Consider the following 14,797-nt stretch of genomic DNA (forward strand, 5'->3'; position numbering starts at 1 on the left):
TCCACACCAATCCACTCCACTGCCCTCCACTCCACTCCATTCAACTACATACCATTCCTTTCCCCTGCATTCCACTTCACTCCTCTCCACTCCCGTCCATACCATTCCATTCCATTCCAGTTCAATCCATTGCATTCCATTCCTTTCTTTCAACAGGATATCACAATATCACCCAGCCTGGAGTGCAGTGGCACAATCTCAGCTCACATTTCATTTCACCATTCCATTCCATTCCTTTCCATTCCATTCCACTCCACTCCACTCCACTGAAATGCATTCCACTCCACTCCTCTCCAGTCCATTCCACTATACTCCATTCCATTCCTGTCCACTCCACTCCTTTCCATTCCATCCTATTCCTTTCCACTCCTTTCCACCTCACTCCACTCCATTCCACTGCACACCACTCCATTCCATTCCATTCCATTTCATTCCATTCCATTGCTTTCTTTTGAAAGGATCTCACTCTATCACCCATGCTGTTGTGCAGTGGCACAATCTCAGCTCACATTTCATTTCAACGTTCCATTCCATTCCATTCCATTCCATTCCTTTCCATTCCATTCCATTCCATTCTACTGCACTCCACACCACTCAATTCCACTCCACTCTACTCCAATTCTTTCTATTCCATTTCATTCCAATCCCTTCCATTCCACTCCTTTCTTTCTACCGGATCTCTCTCTGTCACACAGGCTGTAGCACAGTGGCACAATCTCAGCGCACATTTCTTCATTCCATTCCATTCCATTCCATTCCACAAAGCTCTCCATATATACACTTGCACTTTCAACAAAAAGTGTGTTTCAAAACTGCTCTACCAAAAGAAAGATTCAACTATGTGAGTTGGATGCACACACCACAAAGGAGTTTCTGAGAATGCTTCTGTCTAGTTTTTATGTGAAGATATTACCTTTTCCACCGTAGGCCAAAAAGCCCTAGAAGTATCCACTTGCAGATTCTACCAAAAGAGTGTTTCAAATCTGCTGTATCAAAAGAAACGTTCAACTCTGTGTTGAATGCAAACATCATAAAGAAGTTTCTGAAAATGCTTCTGCCTAATTTTTAGGTAAACATATTTCCTTCTCCACCATAGGTCTCAAATTGCTCCAAATATCCACTTGCAGACTCTACACAAAGAGTGTTTCAGAACTTGTGTGTCAAAACAATGGTTCAACTCTGTGAGTTGAACGCACACATCACAAAGAAGTTTCTGAGAATGCTTGTGTCTAGTATTTAAATGAAGATATTTCATTTTCCACCATAGGCTTCAAGGCGCTCCAAATATGCACTTGCAGATTTTACAAAAAGGCAGTTTCCAAACTGCTCTATCAAAAGGCAGGCTCAACTCTGTGTGTTCAATGCACACATCACAAAGAAGTTTCTGAGATGCTTCTGTGTAGTTTTCAGGTGAAGATATTTCATTTCCCAGCAAAGGCCTCAAAACCCTCCAAATATCCACTTGTAGATTCTACAAAAAGTGTGTTTCAAAACTGCTCTTTCAAAATGAATGTTCTAGTCTCTGGGTTGAATGCACTCATCACAAAGAAGTTTCTGTGAATACTTCTGTCCAGTTTTTATGGGAAGATATTTCATTTTCCAGCATAGGCCTCAAATCGCTCCAAACATCCACTAGGGAATACTACAAAAAGAGTGTTTCAAAACTGCGCTTTCAAAAGGAAGGTTCAACTATGTGGGTTGAATGCAGAAAGCACAGGGAACTCTCTGAGAATGCTTCTTTCTAGTTTTTATGTGAAGATATTTCCTTTTCCAACATAGGCCTCAAAGCGCTCCAAATAATCAGTTGCAGATCCTACAAAAGGAGTGTTTCAAAAGTGTTCTATCAAAAGGCAGGTTCAGTTCTGTGAGTTGAATGCACACATCATGAAGAAGATTCTGAGAATGCTTCTGTGTACTTTTCAGGTGAAGATATTTCATTTCCAGGCAAAGGCCTCAAAACGCTCAAAATATCCACTTGCAGATTCCCCAAGAGAGTGTTTCAAAACTGCTCTTTCAAAATGAAGGTTGAAGTCTGTGAGTCGAATGCCCTCATCACAAGAAGTTTCTGAGAATGCTTCTGTCTAGTTTTTATGGGAAGATATTTCTTTTTCCAGCACAGGCCTCAAATAGCTCCAATCATCCGCTAGCAAATTCTACAAAAGAGTGTTTCAAGACTGCGCTTTCAAAACGAAGGTTCAACTATGTGGGATGAATGCAGAAAGCACAAGGAAGTCTCTGAGAAGGCTTCTGTCTAGTTTTAACGGAAGACGTTTCTTTTTCCAACATCGGCCTCAAAGCACTCCAAATAAACAGTTGCAGATCCTACAAAACCAGTGTTTCAAAACTGTTCTTTCAAAAGGAACGTTCAACTCTGTGAGTTGAATGCACTTATCATGAAGAAGATTCTGAGAATGCTTCTGCCTTGCTTTTATGTGATGACATTTAATTTTCCAGCATTGGCGTAAAATCCCTCCAAATATCTACTTACAGATGCTACTAAAAGAGTGTTTCAAAAGTGCTCTATCAAAAGGAATGTTCAAGTCTGTGTGTTGAATGCACTCATCACACAAAAGTTTCTGAGAATGTTTCTGTCTCGTTTTTCTCTGATGATATTTCCTTTTCCATCATAGGCCTCAAATCGCTCCAAATAAACACTTGCAGATTCTACAAAAGTAGTTTTTCAAAACTGTTCTATCAAAAGGAAGTTTCAAGTCTGTGAGGTGAATGCACTCATCACCCATAATTTCCTGAGAATGCTTCTGTCTACGGTTTCTGTGAAGATATTTCCTTTTGCAGCATGGGCCTCAAATCGCTCCAAATATCCACTTGCAGGTTTACAAAAAGGCTGCTTCCAAACTGCTCTATCAAAAGGCAGGTTCAACTCTGTGAGTTGAATGCACACATCACAAAGAAGTTTCTGAGAGTGCTTCTGTGTAGTTTTCAGGTGAAGATATTTCATTTCCCAGCAAAGGCCTCAAAACACTCAAAGTATCCAGTTGCAGAGTCTACAAAAACAGTATTTCAAAACTGCTCTTTCAAAAGGACAATTCAAGTCTGTGACTTGAATGGACTCATCCAAAGAAGTTTCTCAGATTGCTTCTGTCTAGTTTCTATGTGAAGATATTCCCTTTTCCAGCATATGCCTCAAATCGCTCCAAACATCCACTAGGGAATTCTACAAAAGGAGAGTTTCAAAACTGCGGTGCCAAAAGTAAGATTCCACTATGTAAGTTGAATGCATAATGCACTCGGAATATTCTGAGAATGCTTCCGTCTAGTTCTCATGTGAAGATATTTCCTTTTCCAATGTTGGCCTCTTAGCACTGCGAATATCCATATGCAGATCCTGGAAAAAGAGTGATTCAAAACTGCTCTATGAAAAGGAAGGTTCAACTCGGTGAGTTGAATGCGCATATAAGAAAAATTGTCTGAGAATGCTTCTGACTATTTTTTATGTGAAGGTAATTCCTTTCCAGCACAGGCCTCCAAGTGCTCAAAATATTATTTGCAATTTCTACAAAAAGAGTGTCTCAAAACTGTTGTATCAAAACGAAGGTTCAACTCTGTGTGTAGAATGCACTCATCACAAAGAAGTTTCTGCGAATGCTTCTGTCTAGTTTTTATGCGAAGATATTTCCTTTTCCAACATAGGCCTCAAATAGCTCCAAATAAACACTTGCAGATTCTGCAAAAAGAGTGTTTCAAAACTGTTCTATCAGAAGGAAGGTTCAACTCTGTGAGTAGAAAGCACTCATCACAAATAAGTTTCTGAGAATTCTTCTGTCTAGTTTTCATGTGAAGATGTTTCCAGTTAAAGCATAGGCCTCAAATCGCTCCAAATATTCACTTGCAGATTCTAAGAAAAGGTTGTTTCTAAACTTCTCTATCAATTGGTAGGTTCAACTCAGTGAGTTGAATGAACTCATCACAAAGAACTTTCTGAGAATGCTTCTTTCAATTTTTTATTGGAAGATATTTCCTTTTCCAACATATGCCTGAAAATGCTCCGAATAAACACTTTCAGATTCTACAAAAGGAGTGGTTCAAAACTCTTCTATCTAAAGGAACGTTCAAGTGTGTGAGTTGAATGCACTCATCACAAAGAGGTTTTTGAGAATGCTTCTGTCTAGTTTTTAAGTGATGATATTTCGTTTTCCAGCATTGGAATAAAATCGCTCCAAATATCCACATTCAGATGGTACCCAAAGAGTGTTTCAAAACTGCACTATGAAAAGGAAGGTTCAAGTCTATGGGTTGAATGCACTCATCACACAGAAGATTCTGAGAACGCTTCTCTCTAGTTTTTATGTGAAGATATTTCCTTTTCCTTGCAAAGGCCGCAAATCGCTCCAAATATCCACTTGCAGATTTGAAAAAAATAGTGCTTCCAAACTGCTCTATCAAAAGGCAGGTTCATCTCTGTGAGTTGAATGCACGCATCACAAAGAAGTTTCTGAGAATCCTTCTATCTAGTTTTTAGGTGAAGATATTTCATTTCCCAGCATAGGTCTCAAAGCGCTCTGAATAGCCACTTGCAGATTCTACAAAAAGTGTGTTTCAAAACTGCCCTATGAAAAGAAATGTTCAACTCTGTGAGTTGAATGCACATATCGCTAAGAAGTTTCTGAGAATGCATCTGTCTAGTTTTTAGGTGAAGATATTTTCTTTTCCAGCATACGTCTCAAAGCTCTCCAAATATCGACTTGAAGATTCTACAAAAAGATTGTTTCAAAACTACTACTAGAAAAGGAAGGTTCAGCTCTGTGTGTTGAATGCACTCATCAGAAAGAAGTTTGTGAGAATGCTTATACCTAATTTTCCTCTGCATATATTTCCTTTTCCTCTGGATGCTGCAATCGCACCAAATATCCACTTGCAGTTTCCACAAAAAGAGCGTTGCAGAACTGCTCCATGAAAAGAAATGTTCAACTCCATGAGTTCAATCCCCACATGACATAGAAGTTTCTAAGATTGCTTCTGTCTAGATTTTAGGTGAAGATATTTCGTTTTCCTGCATAAGCCTCAAAGAGCTCCAAATATCCAATTGCGGATTCAACAAAAACAGTGTTTCAAAACTGGTCTTTCAAAAGGAACGTTCAACCCTGTGAGTCGAATGCACTCATCACAAAGAAGTTTCTGAGAATGCTGCCTTCTAGCTTTTATGCAATGATATTTCCTTTTGCAGTATAGACCTCAAAGGGCTCCAAATATCCACTTGCAGATTCTACAGAAAGAGTGTTTCAAAACTGCTTATCAAAAGGCAGTTTCAACTCTGTGAGTTCAATGCACAAAGCACAGTAACTTTCTGAAAATGCTTTTTTCTAGTTTCTACGTGAAGATATTTCCTTTTCCAGCAGAGGTCTCAAAGCACTCCATCCATCTACTTGAAGATCCTACAAAAAGAGTGTTTCAAAACTTCTCTATCAAAAGAAAGGTTTAACTCTGTGAGTTCAATGCGCACATCACAAAGCAGTTTCTGAGAATTCTTCTGTCTAGTTTTTATGAGAAAATATTTCCTTTTTCAACATAGGCCTCAAAGCGCTCCAAATAATCACTTGCAGATTCTACAAAAGGAGTGTTTCAAAACTGTTCTGTCAAAAGGAACTTTCAAGTCTCTGAGCTGAATGCACTGATCACAAAGAGGTTTCTGAGAATGCTTCTGTCTAGATTTCATGTCATGATATTTCGTTTTCCATCACTGGCCTAAAAGCCCTCCAAATATAGACCTTCAGATGGTACTGAAAGAGTGTTTCAAAACTGCAGTATCAAAAGGAAGGTTCAAGTCTGTGACTTGAATGCACTCATCCACAGAAGGTTCTGAGAATGCTTCTGTCTAGTTTTTAAATGAAGATATTTCCTTTCCCAGCATAGGCCTCAAAGTGCTTCAAATATCCACTTGCACATTCTACAAAAAGAGTGTTTTAAAGCTGCTCTTTCAAAGGAAGGTTTAAGTCTGTGAGTTGAATGAACTCATCCCAAAGAAGTTTCTGAGAATGCTTCTGTCTAGTTTCTATGTGAAGATATTTCCTTTTCCATCATAGGTCTCAAATCACTCCAAACATCCACTAGCAAATTCTACAAAAGGAGTGGTTCAAAACTGCGCTATCAATGGAAGATTACACTATGTGAGTTGAATGCATAAAGCACATGGAAGATTCTGAGAATGCTTCCGTATAGATATCTGGTGAAGAGACTTCTTTCTGCAGTGTTGGCCTCTTAGCACGGCAAATATCCACTTGCAGATTCTAGAAAAAGAGTGTTTCAAAACTGCTCTATCAAAAGGAAGGTTCATCTTGGTGAGTAGAATGTGCATATCAGAAAAAGTTTCTGAGAATGCTTCTGTCTAGTTTTTATGTGAAGGTAATTCCTTTTGCAGCATAGGTCTCAATGTGCTCCAATTATCCACTTGCGGTTTCTACAAAAAGAGTGTTTCAAAACTGCTCTTTGAAAAGGATGCTTAAAGGGAGTGAGTTGAATGCACGTATCACAATGAAGTTTCTGAGATTTCTTCTGTCTAGTTTTTATGTGAAGATATTTCCTTTTCCAACACAGGCCTCAAAGCGCTCCGAATAAACACTTGCAGATTCTACAAATGGAGTGTTTCAAAACTGTTCTATCAAAATGAACGTTCAAGTCTGTGAGTTGTGTGCACTCATCACAAAGAAGTTTCTGAGAATGCTTGTGTCTAGTTTTTATGTGATGATATATCCTTTTACAGCATTGGCCTAAAATCCCTCCAAATATTCACCTTCAGATGGTACTGAAAGAGTGTTTGAAAACTGCACTATCAAAAGTAAGGTTTAAATCTGTTACTTGAATGCACTCATCACACAGAAGGTTCTGAGAATGCTTCTGTCTAGTTTTTATATGAAGATATTTCCTTTTCCTTGCATAGGCCTCAAATCGCTCCAAATATCCACTTGCAGATTTGACAAAAAGAGTGTTTCCAAACTGCTCTATCAAAAGGCATGTTCGACTCTGTGAGTTGAATGCACGCTTCCTGAAGAAGTTTCTGAGAATGTTTCTGTGTAGTTTTTTGGTGAAGATATTTCCTTTCCCAGCACAGGCCTCAAAGCACTCCAAATATCCACTTACACATTCTACAAAAAGAGTGTTTTAAAACTGCTCTTTCAAAACGAAAGTTTAAGTCTCAAGTTGAATGCACTCATATACAAAGAAGTTTCTGAGAATGCTTCTGTCTAGTTTCTATGTGAAGATACTTCCTTTTCAATCACAGGCCTCAAATCTCTCCAAACATCCACTAGAAAATTCTACAAAAGGAGTGTTTCAAAGCTGCGCTATTAACAGAAGATTCCACTATGAGAGTTGAATGCATAAAGCACATGGAAGATTCTGAGAATGCTTCCGTATAGATCTCATGTGAAGATATTTCCTTTTACAGGGTTGGCCTCTTAGCACTGCAAATATCCACTTGCAGATTCTAAAAGAAGAGTGTTTCAAAACTGCTCTATCAAAAGGAAGATTCAATTTGGTGATTTGAATGCGCATATCAGAAAAATTATCTCAGAATTTTTCTGTCTAGTTTTTATGTGAAGGTAATTCCTTTTCCAGCATAGACCTCAAAGTGCTCCAAATATCCACTTGCAGTTTCTACAAAAAGAGTGTTTCAAAACTGTTCTATCTAAAGGAAGGTTCAACACCGGAGGAGAATGCACTCATCACAAAGAAGTTTCTTAGAATCCTTCTGTCTAGTTTTTATATGACGATATTTCCTTTTCCAACATAGGCCTCAAATAGCTCCAAATAAACACTTGCAGATTCCAGAAAAAGAGTGTTTCAAAACTGCTCTATCAAAACGAAAGTTCAACTCTGTGAGTAGAATGCACTCATCACAAAGAAGTTTCTGAGAATGCTTCTGTCTAGTTTTTACGTGAAGATATTTCCTTTTCCAACATAGACCTCAAAGCGCTCCAAATAAACACTTGCAGATTCTACAAAAAGAGTGTTTCAAAACAGTTCTATGAAAAAGAAGGTTCAACTCTGTGAGTAGAATGCACTCATCACAAAGAAGTTTCTGAGAATTATTCTGTCTAGTTTTCATGTGAAGATGTTTCCTTTTAAAGCATAGGCCACAAATCACTCCAAATATTCACTTGCAGATTCTACGAAAAGGGTGTTTCAAAACTTCTCTTTCAATTGGTAGGTTCAACTCTGTGAGTTGAATGCACTCATCACCAAGAAGTTTCTGAGAATGCTTCTGCCTAGTTTTTATGTGAGGATATTTCCTTTTCCAACATAGGCCTCAAAGCGCTCCCAATAAACACTTGCAGATTCTACAAAAAAAGTGTTTCAAATCTTCTCTATGAATTGGTAGGTTCAACTCTGTGAGTTTTATGCACTCATCCCAAAGAGGTTTCTGAAAATGCTTCTGTCTAGTTTTTCTGTGATGATATTTTGTTTTCGAACCTTCACCTAAAAGCGCTCCAAATATCCACCTTCAGAAGGTACTGAAAGAGTAGTTCAAACCTGCACTATGCAGTTTTGTCGCCACCAGGCCTACCCTAAAAGAGCTCCTGAAGGAAGCGCTAAACATGGAAAGGCACAACCGGTACCAGCCACTGCAAAATCATACCGAAATGTAAAGACCATCAAGACTAGGAAGAAACTGCATCAACTAACGAGCAAAATAACCAGCTAACATCATAATGACAGGATCAGATTCACACAGAACAATATTAACTTTAAATGTAAATGGTCTAAATGCTCCAATCAAAAGACACAGACTGGCAAATTGGATAAAGACTCAAGACCCATCAGTGTGCTGTATTCAGGAAACCCATCTCACGTGCAGAGACACATATAGGCTCAAAATAAAAGGATGGAGGAAGATCTACCAAGCAAATGGAAAACAAAAAAAGGCAGGGGTTGCAATCCTAGTCTCTGATAAAACAGACTTTAAACCAACAAAGATCAAAAGAGACAAAGAAGGCCATTACATAATGGTAAAGGGATTAATTCAACAAGAAGAGCTAACTATCCTAAATATATATGCACCCAATACAGGAGCACCTAGATTCATAAAGCAAGTCCTGAGTGACCTACAAAGAGACTTAGACTCCCACACATTAATAATGGGAGACTTTAACACCCCACTGTCAACATTAGACAGATCAACGAGAGAGAAAATCAACAAGGATACCCAGGAATGGATCTCAGCTCTGCACCAAGCAGACCTAATAGACATCTACAGAACTCTCCACCCCAAATCAACAGATTATACATTTTTTTCAGCACCACACCACACCTATTCCAAAATTGACCATATCCTTGGAAGTAAAGCTCTCCTCAATAAATGTAAAAGAACAGAAATTATAACAAACTATCTCTCAGATCACAGTGCAATCAAGCTAGAACTCAGGATTAAGAATCTCACTCAAAACCGCTCAACTACGTGGAAACTGAACAACCTGCTCCTGAATGACTACTGGGTACACCACAAAATGAAGGCAGAAATAAAGATGTTCTTTGAAACCAACGAGAACCAAGACACAACATACCACAATCTCTGGGATGCATTCAAAGCAGTGTGTAGAGGGAAATTTATAGCACTAAATGCCCACAAGAGAAAGCAGGAAAGATCCAAAATTGACACCCTAACATCACAATTAAAAGAACTAGAAAAGCAAGAGCAAACACATTCAAAAGCTAGCAGAAGGCAAGAAATAACTAAAATCAGAGCAGAACTGAAGGAAATAGAGACACAAAAAACCCTTCAAAAAATCAATGAATCCAGGAGCTGGTTTTTTGAAAGGATCAACAAAATTGATAGACTGCTAGCAAGATTAATAAAGAAAAAAATAGAGAAGAATCAAATAGATGTAATAAAAAATGATAAAGGGGATATCATCACTGCTCCCACAGAAATACAAACTACCATCAGAGAATATTACAAACACCTCTAAGCAAATAAACTAGAAAATCTAGAAGAAATGGATAAATTCCTCAACACATACACCCTTCCAAGACTAAACCAGGAAGAAGTTGAATCTCTGAATAGACCAATAACAGGAGCTGAAATTGTGGCAATAATCAATAGCTTACCAACCAAAAAAAGTCCAGGACCAGATGGGTTCACAGCCGAATTCTACCAGAGGTACAAGCAGGAGCTGGAAGATGGAATGCAACGTGGAATGGAAAGTGATATTGAATGTAATGGAACGTGGAATGGAACGTGGAATGGAAAGTAGAATGTAAGGTATTCGAATGTGGAATTGAACGTGGAATTGAACGTGGAATGGAACGCAGAATGGAATGTGGAATGGAACAAGAACGGAAAGTGGAATGGAATGCAATGGAATATGGAATAGTAAGGAATGGAATCTGGAAATGTATGGAATGGAACGGAATGTGGACTGGAATGGAATGGAATGGAATGTGCAATTTAATGGAATCGAGTGTGGAGTGGAAAGGAATCTTCAATGGAATGGAATGGAATGTGGAATGGAATGTGGAATAGAGTGTAACGTGGAATGTATTGTGGAATGAAATAGAATGGAATGGAATGTGTAATGGAACGTGGAATGGAATGGAATGCACTGTTGAACGGAACATCAAATGGAAAAGGTAATGGAACTTGGAATGGAATAGAATGTGGAATGGAATATGGAATGGAACATGGAACGGAATGGAACGTGGAATGGATTGTGGAATGGAATGGATTGGGATGGAATGTGGAATGGAATGGAATGGAATGTACAATGAAATGGAAAGTGGAATGGAATTGAATGGAATGTGGAATGGAATGGAATGGAATGAAATGTGGAATGCAATGGAATGGAATGTGGAATGGAATGGAATGTGGAATGGAATATGGAATGGAATGTAACCCAAGGTGGAACGGAATGGAATGGAATGCAAAGTGGAATTCAATGTAACGGAATGTGGAATGGAATATGAAATGGAATGGAAGGAAATGTGGAATGGAACGTCGAATGGAACGCGGAATGGAACGTGGAATGGAAATTGCAATGGAAAGTAAAATGCAATTCGAATGGAATGTGGAATGGAATGGAATGGAATTTAGGGGAATGTGAAATGGAGAGGAATGGAATGTGGAATGGAATGTGGAACGGAATGGAATGGAATGTGGAATGGAATGTGGAATGGAATGGAATGGAATGGAATTTAATGTGGAATATAATGGAATGGACTGGAATGGAATGAAAGTGAAATATAATTTAGTGCAATGTGGAATGGAATCTGGAATAGAATGGAATGGAATGTGGAATGAATGTGGAATGGATTGGATTGGAATATGGAATGCAATGGAATGAAATGTGGAATGGAACGTGGAATGAAATGGAATGCAAGGTGGACGAGAAAGCGGAATAGAATGGAACGGAATGTGGAATGCAACGGAATGGAATATAGAATGGAACGTGGAATGGAATGAAATGGAATGTGGAATGGAACGTGGTAGGGAACGTGGAATGGAACGTGGAATGGAATGGAATGGGGAATAGAATGTGAAATGGAAAGTGGAATGGAATGGAATGTGGAATGCATTGTGGAAAGGAATGTGGAAATCAACACGGAATGGAATGAAATGGAATGTGCAATGGAATGTGGAATGGAATGGAATGGAATGTGCAATGGAACATTGAATGGAATGAAATGGAATGTGGATTGGAACGTCAAATGGAAAGTGGAATGTAATGTGGAATCAAATGGAATGTGGAATTGAATGTGGAATGGAAAGTGGAATGGAATGGATTATAGCATGGAAAGGAATGGAATGGAATAGAATGTGGAATGGATTGGAATTGAATGTGGAATGGAAAGGAATGTAATGCCGAAAGGAATGGAATGGAATGTGGAATGGAATGGAGTGGAATGGAATGTGGAATGGAATGGAATGGAAAGTCGAATGGAATGTGGAAAGCAGTGGAATGGAATACCGAATGAAATGGAATGGAATGTGGAATGGAATGGAGTGGAATGGAATGTGGAAAGGAATGTGGAAGGGAATGTGGAATGGAATGCAATGGAATGTGGAATGGAATAGAATGTGGAATGGAAATGAAAGGAATGTGGAATGCAATGTGGAACAGAATGAAATGGAATGTGGAATGGAATGTGGAATGGATTATGGAATAGAATGTAACGGAAAGTGGAATGCAATGTGGAATGGAAGGGAATGGAATGTGTAATGGAAAGGAATGGAATAGAATTTGGAATGGAAAGTGGAATGGGTTGGAATGCAATGGAAACTAACGTGGAATGGAATGGAATGGAATGTGGAATGGAATGGAATGCTGTGAGGAATGTAAAGTGGAATGGAATGGAATGGAATGGAATGTGGAAGGTAATGTGGTATGGAATGGAATGGAATATGAAATGGAATGTGGAATGGAAATGAAAGGAAAGTGGAATGCAATGTGGAATGGAATGAAATGGAATGTGGAATGGAATATGGAATGGAATGGAATGGAAAGTGGAATGCAATGTGGAATGTAAGGGAAAGGAATGTATAATGGAATGTGGAATGGAATACAATGAAATGTGGAATAGAATGTGGAATGAATTGTGGACTGGAATGTGGAATGGAATGTGGAATGGAATGGAATGGAATGTGTAATGGAATGTGAAATGGAATGGAAAGTAATGTGGAATGGAATGGGGAATGCAATGGAATGCTATGTGGAATGGAAATTGGAATGGAACGTGGAATGTATATTGGAATGGAACGTGGAATGGAACGTGGAATGGAAGTTGGAATGGAAAGTGGAATGCAATGTGGAATGGAATGGAATAGAATGTGTAATATAATGTGGAATGGAATGGAATGGAATATGGAATGGAATGGAATGTGGAATGGAATGGAGTGCAATGGAATGTGGAATGGAATGTGGAATGGAATGTGTAATGGAATGGAATGGAACGTTGAATGGAACGTACAATGGAACGTGGAATGTAAAGGAATGTAACGTGGAACAGAAAGTGGAATGTAACGTGGGATTTAATGGAATGGAAAGTGAAATGGAACGTAGAATGGAATGTGGAATGTATTGTGGAATGGAATGTAATGGAACGTGGAATGGAACGTGGAATGTAAGGGAGTGGAACATGGAATTGAACATGGAATGGAACATAGAATGGAACGTGGAAAAGAACATGGAATGGAACGTGAATGGAAAGTGGAGTGGAATGGAATGGAATGTGGAATGGAATGTAAAGGAAACTTAAATGGTATGGAATCGAATAGAATGTGGACTCGTATGGAAGTGAATGGAAAGGAACGTGGAAAGGAGTGGAATGGAATGTGGAAAGGAATGTGGAGTGGAATGGAATGCAATGTGGAATGGACTGTGGAATGGAATGTTGAATGGAAGGTGGAATGAAATGGAATGGAATGTGGAATGGAATGTGAAATGAAATGGAATGGAATGTGGAATGGAATGTGGAATGGAATGTTTAATGGAATGGAATGGAATGGAACGTGGAATAGAACGTGGATTGGAATGTGGAATGCAAAGTGGAATGTAACGTGGAATGGAACATCGAATGGAACATGGACTGGAACATCGAATGGAACGTGGAATGGAATGCAGAATGCAATGTGGAATGGAATGGAATGGAATGTGGAGTGGAATGGAATGGGATGTGGACTGGAATGGAATAGAATGTGGAATGGAATGCAATGGAATGTGGAATGGAATGTGGTATGGAATGTGGAATGGAATGTGCAATGCAGTGTGGAATGGAAAGTAATGGAATAGCATGGAATGTGGAATGGAATGGAATGGAATGTGGAATGGAATGGAATGGAACAGAAAGTGGAATGGAATGGAATGGAATGGAATGTGGAATTGAATGGAATGGAAAGGAAAGGAATGGAAAGGAATGGAATGAAATGGAATGTAGAATGGAATGGAATGGTATATGAAATGGAGTGTAATGAAATGGAATGTGGAATGGAATGGAATGTGGAATGGAATGGAATGTGGAACTGAAAGGACTGCAACGTGGAATGGATTGGAATAGAATGTGGATTGGAATTAAATTAAATGTGGAATGGAATGGAATGGAATGGAATATGGACTGGAATGTAATGGAATGGAATGTGGAATGGAATGGAATGGAATGGAATGTGGAATGAAATGGAATGGAAAGTGGAAAAGAATGTGGAATGGAATGGAATGTGGAACGGAATTGAATGTGGAATGGAAAGGAATGGATTGTGGAAAGCAATTGCATGGAATGGAAAGTGGAATGGAATGTAATGTGGAGTGGAATGGAATGGAATCGAATGGAAAGTGGAATGCAATGCAATTTGGAATGGAATTGAATGGAATGGAATGTGGACTGGAATGGAATGGAACGTGGAATGTAATGGAATGGAATGTGGAATGGAATGGAAAGTAGAATGGAACGAAATGGAATGTGAAATGGAATGTGGAATGGAATGGAATGGAACTTAGTATTGAATGTGGAATGGAATAGAATGGATAATGGAATGGAATAAAATTTGGAATAGAGCGTGGAATGGAACGCGGAATGGAACGTGGAATGGAATGTGGAATGGGACTTGGAATGGAATGGAATGTGTAATGAAATGTGGAAAGAATGTGGAATGGAATGGAATGGAATGTGGAATGGAAAGTGGAATGAAACGGAATGGAATGTGGAATGAAAAGGAAATGAATGAGGAATGGAATGGAACGGAATGTGTAATGGAATGGAATAGAACATGGAAGGGAACGTGGAATGGCACGTGGAATGGAAAGTAGAGTGGAACGTGGAATGGAAAGTGGAACGGAATGGAATGGAATGTGGA

Source organism: Pongo pygmaeus, chromosome 23 (assembly GCF_028885625.2).
Source record: "Pongo pygmaeus isolate AG05252 chromosome 23, NHGRI_mPonPyg2-v2.0_pri, whole genome shotgun sequence".
NCBI lineage: Eukaryota > Metazoa > Chordata > Mammalia > Primates > Hominidae > Pongo > Pongo pygmaeus.